The 11063-nt window shown below is 37.9% G+C and overlaps 1 protein-coding gene across 3 annotated transcripts in view; it reads right to left on the reverse strand.

Annotated features, from left to right (window-relative positions):
• CD53 (CD53 molecule) overlaps positions 1-1143 on the reverse strand; it is a 28652-nt gene extending 27509 nt beyond the window's left edge. For all 3 annotated transcript variants that reach the window (XM_003933440.4, XM_074381273.1, XM_074381275.1), the window contains exon 1: positions 1062-1143. The gene's annotated coding sequence lies outside the window, so the exon portion shown is untranslated. The remainder of the gene's footprint in view (positions 1-1061) is intronic.
• Positions 1144-11063: the final 9920 nt, after the last annotated feature.

Raw genomic sequence — 11063 nt, forward strand, 5'->3', positions numbered from 1 at the left:
AATCTCCAGCCAGAGCTGTCTTGTGGGAAACTGAGTTAAATAAAAGATGAAAACGTCTTTACTACAGAACTTGTCAGTCCTTAACATTCTCTAAGCAGGGAATATAATATACAGATTTCGCTGAACTTATCTGACCATGGAACAGAGTGTGTGTGTGTGTGTGTGTGTGTGTGTGTGTGTGTGTGTGTCTAGTTTCTCTTAGGGAACAATTTTTCAGTGTAACTGCGCTTTAGGGAATGCTATTAAAAACTCTCCAGGGCCGGGCGCAGTGGCTCAAGCCTGTAATCCCAGCACTTTGGGAGGCCGAGGCGGGTGGATCACAAGGTCGAGAGATCGAGACCATCCTGGTCAACATGGTGAAACCCCGTCTCTACTAAAAAAATACAAAAAAAATTAGCTGGGCATGGTGGTGCGTGCCTGTAATCCCAGCTACTCAGGAGGCTGGGGCAGGAGAATTGCTTGAACCCAGGAGGCGGAGGTTGCGGTGAGCCGAGATCGCGCCATTGCACTCCAGCCTGGGTAACAAGAGCGAAACTCCGTCTCAAAAAAAAAAAAAAAAAAAACTCTCCAGTCCTCGGCTGGAATCACCACTGCCCCTCACTCAGGGTGGCTGCCATGCTGACAGGTCCCTGAAGTACTGGAGCTGAGGAGAGGCTTCTGGCTGAACTCATATTTTCCTAGTTATCTCACCCATTCTGATGGCTCTAATTACTATCTGTCTGTTCCAGAGATTCACAAGTCTATACGGATGACATGATCTCTCATTTGAGCTCCACACTCTCCCAGGCACCTCAAATCCAATATCCACATTCAGTTTGACGAACTGGCATCCCCACACTCAAGACTGCTCCTCCCACCATGTCCACCAGATAGGAAAGGCTTGACTGGCCTTCTGGCCACCTGAGTGAGAAACCAAGTGTCCTCTTAAGCTACTCTCTCTCCCACACTATCACCTATTATCAGCCATCAAGTCCTGTCCATTATGCTTCCTCCTAAATATTTCTCAAACCAGGCCACCTCTCTCCAACCCCATAGACATGACATTTGTCTTTATCTCTTACCTGTGTCACAGGATCCCAGTCTCCTTCAAGACAAGCTTGAATGTGTTTCTTCACTCTGTCCCCAGGAAGAAGGGAGGAGAACCTTCTAAAATGCAAATTTAATCACATGACTCCCCAGCTTAAAACTCTCAGCTGGCTATTTCTTCCCCGTCCCCACCCTCAAGATCTCCTCACACTGGATAACACTAGATGTGGAATTCCTTTAAGTTGCTTAAACAAATCAATCTGGTTCTCTCTCAGGCACTCTCTTTAGAATATCGTCTCACCTGTTCACCTAATTCTTACTCATCCATCATAGATAGCACTAGAAACCCTCCCAATGCGGGACCAGTTACTCCGGCTCTGTGCTCATATTGCCCACAGGCATCTCTCCACCCTCTGTCATTCCTTGTTTTTAACTGTTTTCCCCACTAGACTCAAAGCTCTGTAGGTTCTGTGTTACTCTGTGTATGTTGGGTGATCTTACTCATGACTATTTTTAACACTTGCTATTGGGTCTGGCACATAAGAAGTATTCTACAAATATTTGCATAGTTTCAGGTAATGTGAGGCCTGAAAGTTGGGAGAATCAGAGATTTGGGACAGGCAGGGACAGGCAGAGAGAGTAAGGGGAAGAAAGAGATAGATTGATTGAACATCTGTATAGGGAGAAGTGATAAATAAGGAGGAATCTTAGGAATTTTGGGAAGACGATATCAAGACAAATTGCTCACAGCAAAACAGATGGCCATTTTAATAGACAGCATTTTTCCTTCAATGTACTTCTTTCTCTCATTTCACTGGGAAGAGCCAATCCAAGTGCTGGGCAACTAGAGGTGGCCGTTTCTTGGGATTAGGGGTTTGATAGAGAACGTGCCCACTTATACCCATACCTATTAGATTTTATTGAGAATTAATTCTGTTTCTGACCATCAGATATTTATAATTCATTTTGAGGGTCAAGAACAAAAACAAATAGAGAATATGACAATGTCAGGGAACCCCATATTATTGAATAATCTAAAAGAATGCTCAAAAACTTTGAAAAAACTACATTAGAAAAGACATTTAGCACATGTACCCCAAAACCTAAAATGCAATAAAATATATATATATATTTTTAAAAAAGGCATTTAGCAGAAGCTCAGACTCATGGCATGACCTTCTCAATGCAGGGTATATTGATCACGATGATAGATGATAATAGAACCTGAGAGTTTAGGAAACTTGAACTTGGTCAGACAAATAGTGGGAATACAGATGATCAGTGCTCCACTATCATGCAGTAGTACTTGCCAAAATACATTCTAAATAGACAAAACCTCATACAGACATTGTGAATTGAGTCTCCATTTGGGCTTTTTTTTTTTTTTTTTTTTTAAAGCCTTCTAAGTGAGTAGGTCTAACTGTTTTATCCTTGGAAGATAATCACTGTTGAAATATGAGAATACAGATAGAACTTCCAAATGTATTAGAGAGTTATTTAAGTATGTAAGGATATTAGAGTTTAGGAGGCATAAATCTGGTGAGAATTACAAGATCAGAAACTTCAAATGAGAGATTAAAGTTACGTAGTAGTACATTGGATTTTGCTTATGAATTCTAAGGGTAAAGTTTTGAAGAAAATGCAATAGAACATTACTCTTAACTTTCATTTGAGGTTCAAATGCACATGTGCAGATTTATTATATAGGTAAATTGCATGTGACAGGGTTTTGATACACAGATGATTTCATCACCCAGGTAATAAGTGTAGTGGCCAATAGGTAGTTTTTGATCCTCTCCCTCTTCCCCCCTCCACCCTCAAGTAGGCCCTAGTGTCTGTTATTCTCTTCTTTGTGTCCATTTGTACTCAATGTTGGGCTCCCACTTATAAGTGAGAATATGTGATATTTGGTTTTCCGTTCCTGCATTAAATTGCATAGGATAAGGCCTTCTACCTGCATTCATGTTGCTGTAAAGAACATAATCTAATTCTTTTTTACGACTGCATAGTATTCCATGTTGTATATGTACCACATTTTCTTTATCCAGTCTATCATTGATGGGCATTTAGATTGATTCCATGTCTTTATTATTGTAAATAGTGCTATGATGAACATTCACATGCATGTATTTTTATGGTAGAACAATTTATATTTCTTTGGATATGTACCCAGTAATGGAATTGCTGGGTCAAAAGGCAATTCTGTTTTATGTTCTTTGAGAAATCTCCAAACTGTTTTCCACACTGGCTAAACTAATTTACATTCCCACCAACAGTGTATAACAATTCTCTTTACTCTGCAACCTCACCAGTACCTGTTATTTTTTGACTTTTTAATAATAGGCATTTTGACTGGTGGGAGATGGTATTTCATTGGGGTTTTGATTTGAATTTCTCTAATAATTAGTAATACTGAGTATTTTTTTGTATGCTTGTTGGCTACATGTGTGTCTTTTCATAAATGTCTGTTCATTTTGCTCACTTTTTAATGGAGTTGTTTGGTTTTTGCTTGTTAATTAGTTTAACTTTCTTATAGATTTGGATATTAGACCTTTGTCAGATGCACAGTTTGCAGATATTTCCTCACATGACAAACCTTGTCTGTTTACTGTGTTGATAGTTTCCCTTTCTGTTCAGAAGCTCTTTGGTTTAACTAGGTCCCATTTTTCAATTTTTGTTTTTGTCACAGTTGCTTTTGGTTTCTTCATCAGGAAATATTTACCAGGGTCTTTGTCCAGAATAGTATTTCCTAGGTTATTTCCCAGGGCTTTTTAAGTTTTACGTTTTAGATTTAAATCTTTAATCTATCTTGAATTGATTTTGGTATATGGTATAAGGGTAAAGTTGGTATGGTATAATGGTAAAGGAAGGGGTCCAGTTTCAGTTTTCCGCTTGCGGATAGCCAGTTACCCCAGTACCATTTATTGAATATGAAATCCTTTCCAAATTGCTTGTTTTTGTCAGCTTTGTTGAAGATCAGATGGTTATAGGTGTGCAGCATTATCTCTATTCTGTTCCATTGGTCTATGTGTCTGTTTCTATACCAGTAACGTGCTGTTTTGGTTACGATAGCCTTGTAGTATAGTTTGAGGTTGGGTAACATGATACTTCCAGATTTGTTCTTTTTGCTTAGAATTGTCTTGGCTATTTGGGCTCTTTTTTGGCTCCAAATGAATTTTAAAATAGCTTTTTTCTAGTTCCGTGAAGAATGATGTTGGTAGTTGGATAGAAATAGCATAGAATCTGTGATTGCTTTGGGCAGTATGGTCATTTTAACAATATTTATTCTTCCAATTTGTGAACATGGAATGTTTTCCATTTGTCTCTGTCATTTCTAATTTCTTTGAGCAGTGTTTTGTTATTCTTATTGTAGAGATCTGTCACTTCCCTAGTTAACTGTATTCCTAGGTATTTTATTCATTTTATGATGTTTGTGAATAGGGTTGCATTCTTGATTTGGTTCTCAGCTTGGAAGTTCTTGATGTCTATAAATGATACTAATTTTTGTACATTGATTTTATGTATGCTGAGACTTTGCTAAAGTTGTTTATCAGATCTAGGAGCTTTTGGGCAGGTAGTATGGGGTTTTCTAGGTATAGAATCATATTGTTGGCAAACAAGGATAGTTTGACTTCCTGTCTTTTTATTTAGTTGCCTTTTATTTCTTTCTCCTGCTTAATTGCTCTTAATTTTCTCCTGCTAAATTGCTCCATTTAGGCTTTTTTTTTTTTTTTTAGCCTTATAAGTGAGCATTCCTTTAAGGGCCTCTTGTAAGGCAGAACTGGTGGTAATGAATTCCCTTAGCATTTGCTTCTCTGAAAGTGATCTTATTTCTTCTTTGCTCATGAAGCTTAGTTTAGTTGTATATAAAATTATTGGTTGAAATTTCTTTTCTTTACAGATGGTAAATATAGCCCCCAACATCTTATGGCTTATAGAGTTTCTACTGAAAGGTCTGCTGTTGGGCTGGTGGAGTTCTCTTTATCGGTGTTTCATCCCTTCTCTTTAGCTGCCTTCAACACTTTTTCTTTCATTTCATCCTTGCAGAATCTGATTACTATGTGACTTGGGGATGATCATCTTATATAGTGTCTCACAAGGGCTCTCTGCATTTCCTGAATTTAAATGTTGGTATCTCTAGCAAGGCTGGAAAAACTTTAATGGATGGTATTCTTAAATATGTTTTTCAAGTTGCTTGTCTTCTCTGCCTCTCTTTCAAGGATGCCAGTGAGTCATAGGTTGATCTTTTGACATAATTCCATATTTCTCAGAGGTTTTGTTCATACTTCCTTATTGTTTCTTCTTTATTTTTGTCTGACTGAGTTATTTCAGAGAACTAGTCTTCAAGCTCTGAGATTCTTTTCTCAGCTTGGTTGATTCTGCTGTTAATACCTGCATTGTATTATGAGATTCTTGAAGTGAATTTTTCAGCTTTATCAGATCAATTTGGTTCTTTCTTAAAATAGCCATTTCATCTTTCATCTTCTATGTCATTGCCTTGTATTCCTTAGATTCCTTGGATTGGGTTTTGACTTTCTCCTGACTGTCAATGATCTTTGTTCTTATCCATATTCTGAATCCTCTTCCTGTCATTTCGGCAATTTCAGCCTGGTTAAAAGCCATTTCTGAGGAACTAGTATGGTCATTTGGAGGTAAGAAGACATTCTGGCTTTTTGAATTGCCAGAGTTCTTACACAGCCTTTTTTCTCATCTATGTGAACTGATAATCCCTCAGTCTTTGAAGGTGCTGTACTTTGGATTTTTTTTTTTTTTTTTGGCTTTTATTTTCTTTGATGCCCTTGGGGGTTTAATTGTGACATGAGGTGGGTTCAGTCAACTGGATTCATATCTGGAAAGTTTTACAGGGTGAAGGATCAGCTCAGCACTTCTGATTTGCATGTTCTAACTCTAGGGGGCTGGTACTCAGCCTCGGGCTTTGTTCTCCAGTCTCTCAAGGTTAGAAACCTGCTCCAGTATTGGGGCCAAAGTGTTCCTAGTCTACTGGCCACAACACTCCAATGGGTGGTTCTGGCCAAAGTGTTTCATCAGGATCTATGTTCACTCATGTATGCCAGCAGGCATGACAGCATGGTGGAATCAACAAGTATACTTCCTAGTCTCCAAATATTCTGGAGTCTTTTCTATGGATCACACAGTACCTCCAGTTCACAGGATGACAAACAGAGGCTGCAGTAGAGTCACTTAGGGATTCCTGGAACAGAGAAGATGGAGCAGTGGAGATAGCGACTAAGCTCACTGCCAGAACATCATCTTTAATAAGAAAATTTGTTATATAATTTTATTCCTATTATTATTTTATCTTAGAAATAAACGTAAGTGTTTAAAAATTTTAATATTTGGAGTAGCTCCTTGACAAGCAGACAAGCAACCTCATTAGACAGCTCCCTGAGATCACAGATAGAGAAATCAATGAAGATGGGAAAAAAACCAGCACAAAGAAGATGAAACTATCAAAGACCAGAACACCTCTCCTCCTTCGAGGGATCACAACCCCTCAACAACACAGGAACACAACCTGATCAAGAAAGAGTGTGACAAAAAGGCTTCAGAAGGTGAATAATAACAAACTTTTCTGAGCTAAAGAAACATGTTCTAACTCAATGCAAAGAAACAAAAAACTTTGAATAAAGGTTAGACGAAATGCTAACTAGAATAACCAACTTAGAGAAGAACATAAACAACTTGATGGGGTTGAAAAACACAGCACGAGAACTATGTGAAGCAAACACAAGTTTTAATACTGAATCAATCAAGCAGAAGAAAGGATATCAGAGATTGAAGATCAACTCAATGAAATAAAAAGAAAAAGCATGACAAGAGAAAAAAAGAATGAAAAGAAATAAACAAAACCTCCAAGAAATATGGGCTTATTTGAAAAAACCTAATCTACATTTGTGGTGTACCTGAATATGACAGGGAGAATGAATCCAAGCTGGAAAACACACTCCAGGACATTATCCAGGAGAACTTCCACAGCCTAGCAAGGCAGTCCAACATTCAAATTCAAGAAATACAGAGAACTCCACAAAGATATTCCTCAAGAAGAGCAACCCCAAGGCATATAATTGTCAGATTCACCAGGGTTGAAATGAAGGAAAAAATGTTAAGGGCAGCCAGAGAGAAAGGTCAGGCCACCCACAGAGGGAAGCCAATCAGACTCACAGTGGATATCTCAGCAGAAACCCTACAAGCTGTAAGACAGGGGGGGCCAATATTCAACATCATTAAAGAAAAGAACTTTCAACCCAGAATTTCATATCCAGCCAAACTATACTTCATAAGTGAAGGAGAAATAAAATCCTTTATGGATAAGCAATTACTGAGAGATTTTGTCACCACTAGGCCTGTCTTACAAGAGCTCCTGAAAGAAACACTAAACATGGAAAGGAACAAGTACCAGCCATTGCAAAAGCACACCAAATGGCAAAGACCAAAAATGCAATGAAGAAAATGAGTCAACTAACGGGCAAGAAAACCAGCCAGTAACAAAATGGCAGGTTCAAATTCACACATAACAATATTAACATTGAATGTAAATGGCCTAAACACCCCAATCAAAAGACACGGACTGGCAAACTGGATAAAAAGTCAAGACTCATTGGTGTGCTGTATTCAGGAAACTCATCTCACATGCAAAGACACACACAGACTCAAAGTAAAGGGATGGAAGAAGATTTACCAAGCAAATGGAGAACAACAAAAAGCAGAGGTTGTAATCCTAGTCTCTGAAAAATCGTGCTTCAAACCAACAAAGATCAAAAGAGACAGAAGGGCATTACATAATGTAAAGGGATCAATCCAACAAGAAGAGCTAACTCTTCTAAATATATACGCACCCAACACAGGAGCACCCAGATACATAAAGCAAGTTCTTAATGACCTAAAATGAGATCTAGACTCCCACACAATAATAGTGGGAGACTTCAACACTCCACTGTCAATATTAGACAGATCAATGAGACAGAAAATTAACAAGGACATCCAGGACTTGAATGCAGAGCTGGACCAAGCAGACCTAATAGACATATACAGAATGCCACCCCAAATCCACAGAATATACATTCTTCTCAACATCACATCGCACTTACTCTAAAATTGACCACATAATTGGAAACAAATCATTCCTCAGCAATGTGAAAGAATGGAAACCATAATAAACAGTCTATCAGACAACAGGGCAATCAGATTAGAATTCAGGATCAAGAAACACACTCAAATCTGCACAATCACTTGGAAACCAAACAACTTGCTTGACTGTTGACTGGATAAACAATAAAATAAAGGCAGAAATAAAGATGTTCTTTGAAACCAATCAGAATGAAGAAACAACTTACCAGAAACTCTGGGACACCTTTAAAGCAGTGTCGAAAGGGAAATTTATAGCAATAAATGTCCACATGAGAAACAAGGAAAGATCTAAAATTGACACTCTATCATCAAAATTGAAAGAGCTAGAGGAGCAAGATCAAAAAAAAACTCAAAACCTAGCAGAAGACAAGAAATAACTAAGATCAGAGCCAAACTGAAGGAGATAGAGACACAAAAAAAACCTTCAAAAAATCAATAAATCCAGGAGCTAATTTTTTGAAAAGATTAACAAAATAGACAACTAGGGAGAAGAATCAAATAGATGTGATTTTAAAAAAAAATAGTAAAGGGGATATCACCACTGATTCCACAGAAATACAAACTACCATCAGATATTAATACAAACAGCTCTATGCACACAAACCAGTAAAGCAGGAAGAAATGGATAAATTTCTGGACACTTGCACTCTACCAAGACTAAACCAGGAAGAAGTCAAAATCCTGAATAGACCAATAACAAGGCCTGAAATTGAGGCAGCAATCAATAGCCTACCAACCAAAAAAAGTCCAGGTCCAGATGAGTTCACAGCTCAATTCTACCAGACATACAAAGAGGAGCTGGTTCCATTCCTTCTGAAACTATATCAAACAATACAAAAAGAGGGAATTCTCCCTAACTCATTTTATGAGGCCAACATTATCCTGATACCAAAACCAGGCAGAGACTCAACAAAAAAAGAAAACTTCAGGCCAATATCCATGATGAACATTGATGCAAAAATCTTCAATAAAATACCGGCAAACCAAATGCAGCAGCACATCAAAAAGCTTATTCATCACAATCAAGTAGGCTTCATCCCGGGGATGCAAGGCTGGTTCAACATACGCAACTTCATAAATGTAATCCATCACATAAATGGAACCAAAGACAAAAACCACATGATTATCTCAATAGATGCAGAGAAGGCCTTTGACAAAATTCAACAGCCCTTCATGCTAAAAACTCTCAATAAACTAGGTATTGATGGAATGTATCATAAAATGACAAAAGCTATTTATGACAAACCCACAGCCAATATCATACTGAATGGGCAAAAGCTGGGAGAATTCCCTCTGAAATCAGGCACTAGAAAATGATGCCCTCTCTCACCACTTCTATTCAATATCGTATTAGAAATTCTAGCCAGAGCAATCAGGCAAGAAAAAGAAATAAAGGGTATTCAATTAGGAAAGGAGGAAGTCAAACTGTCGATTTGCAGATGACATGATTGTATATTTAGAAGACCCTATTGTCTCAGCCCAAAATCTTCTCAAACTGATAAGTAACTTCAGCAAAGTCTCAGGATACAAAATCAATGTGCAGAAATCACAAGCATTCCTATATACCAATAACAGACAGAGAGCCAAATAAAGAGCAAACTCCCATTCACAATTGCTACAAAGAGAATAAAATACCTAGGAATGCAACTAACACAGCATGTAAAGGACCTCTTCAAGGAGAACTACAAACCACTGCTCAAGGAGATAAGAGAGGACACAAACAGATGGAAAAACATTCCATGCTCATGGTTAGGAAGAATCAATATAATGAAAATGTCATACACCCAAAGTAATTTATAGATTCAACGCTATCCCCATCAAGCTACCAATGACCTTCTTCACAAAACTGGAAAAAAAAAAAACCACTTTAAACTTCAGATGGAATCACAAGAGAGCCCACATAACCAAGACAATCCTAAGCAAAAAGAATAAAGCTGGAGGCATCACACTGCTGGACTTCAAACTATACTACGAGGCTACAGTAATCAAAACAGCATGGTACTGGTACCAAAACAGAGACATAGACCAATGCATAGAACAGAGGCCTCAGAAGCAACACCACACATCTACAACAATTTCATCTTTGGCAAACCTGAGAAAAAAAAGCAATGGGGAAAAGACACCATGTTTAATATATGGTGTTGGGAAAACTGGCTAGCAATGTGCAGAAAGCAGAAACTGGACCACTTCCTGTCACCTTATACTAAAATTAACTCCAGATGGATTAAAAATTTAAACATAGAACCTAACATCATAAAAACCCTAGAAGAAAACATAGGCAAAACCATCCAGGACATAGGCATAGGCAAGGACTTCATGAAAAAATATCAAAAGCAATGGCAACAAAAGCCAAGATAGATAAATGGGATCTAACTAAAATTCAGAGCTTCTGTAGAGCAAAAGAAACCATCATTAGAGCAAACCAGCAACCAACATAATGGGAAAAAAAATTCTGCAATCTTCCCATTTGACAAAGGGCTAATATCCAGAATCAACAAAGAACTAAAACAGATATACAAGAAAAAAACAAACAACCCCATTCAAAAGTGGGCCAAGGATATGAACAGACACTTTTCAAAAGAAGACATTGATGAGGCCAACAAACATATGAAAAAATGTTCATCATCACTGGTCATTAGAGAAACACAAATCAAAACCACGTTGAGTTATCATCTCAGGTCAGTTAGAATGGGGATCATTAAAATATCTGGAGACAATGATGCTGGAGAGGATGTAGAGAAATAGGAACACTCTTATACAGTTGGTGGGAGTGTAAATTAGTTCAACCACTGTGGAAGACAGTGTGGCAATTTCTCAAGGATCTAGAAATAGAAATTCCATTTGACTCAGCAATCCCACTACTATGTATATACCCAAAGAACTACACA

This window comes from Saimiri boliviensis, chromosome 11 (assembly GCF_048565385.1).
Source record: "Saimiri boliviensis isolate mSaiBol1 chromosome 11, mSaiBol1.pri, whole genome shotgun sequence".
Lineage (NCBI taxonomy): Eukaryota > Metazoa > Chordata > Mammalia > Primates > Cebidae > Saimiri > Saimiri boliviensis.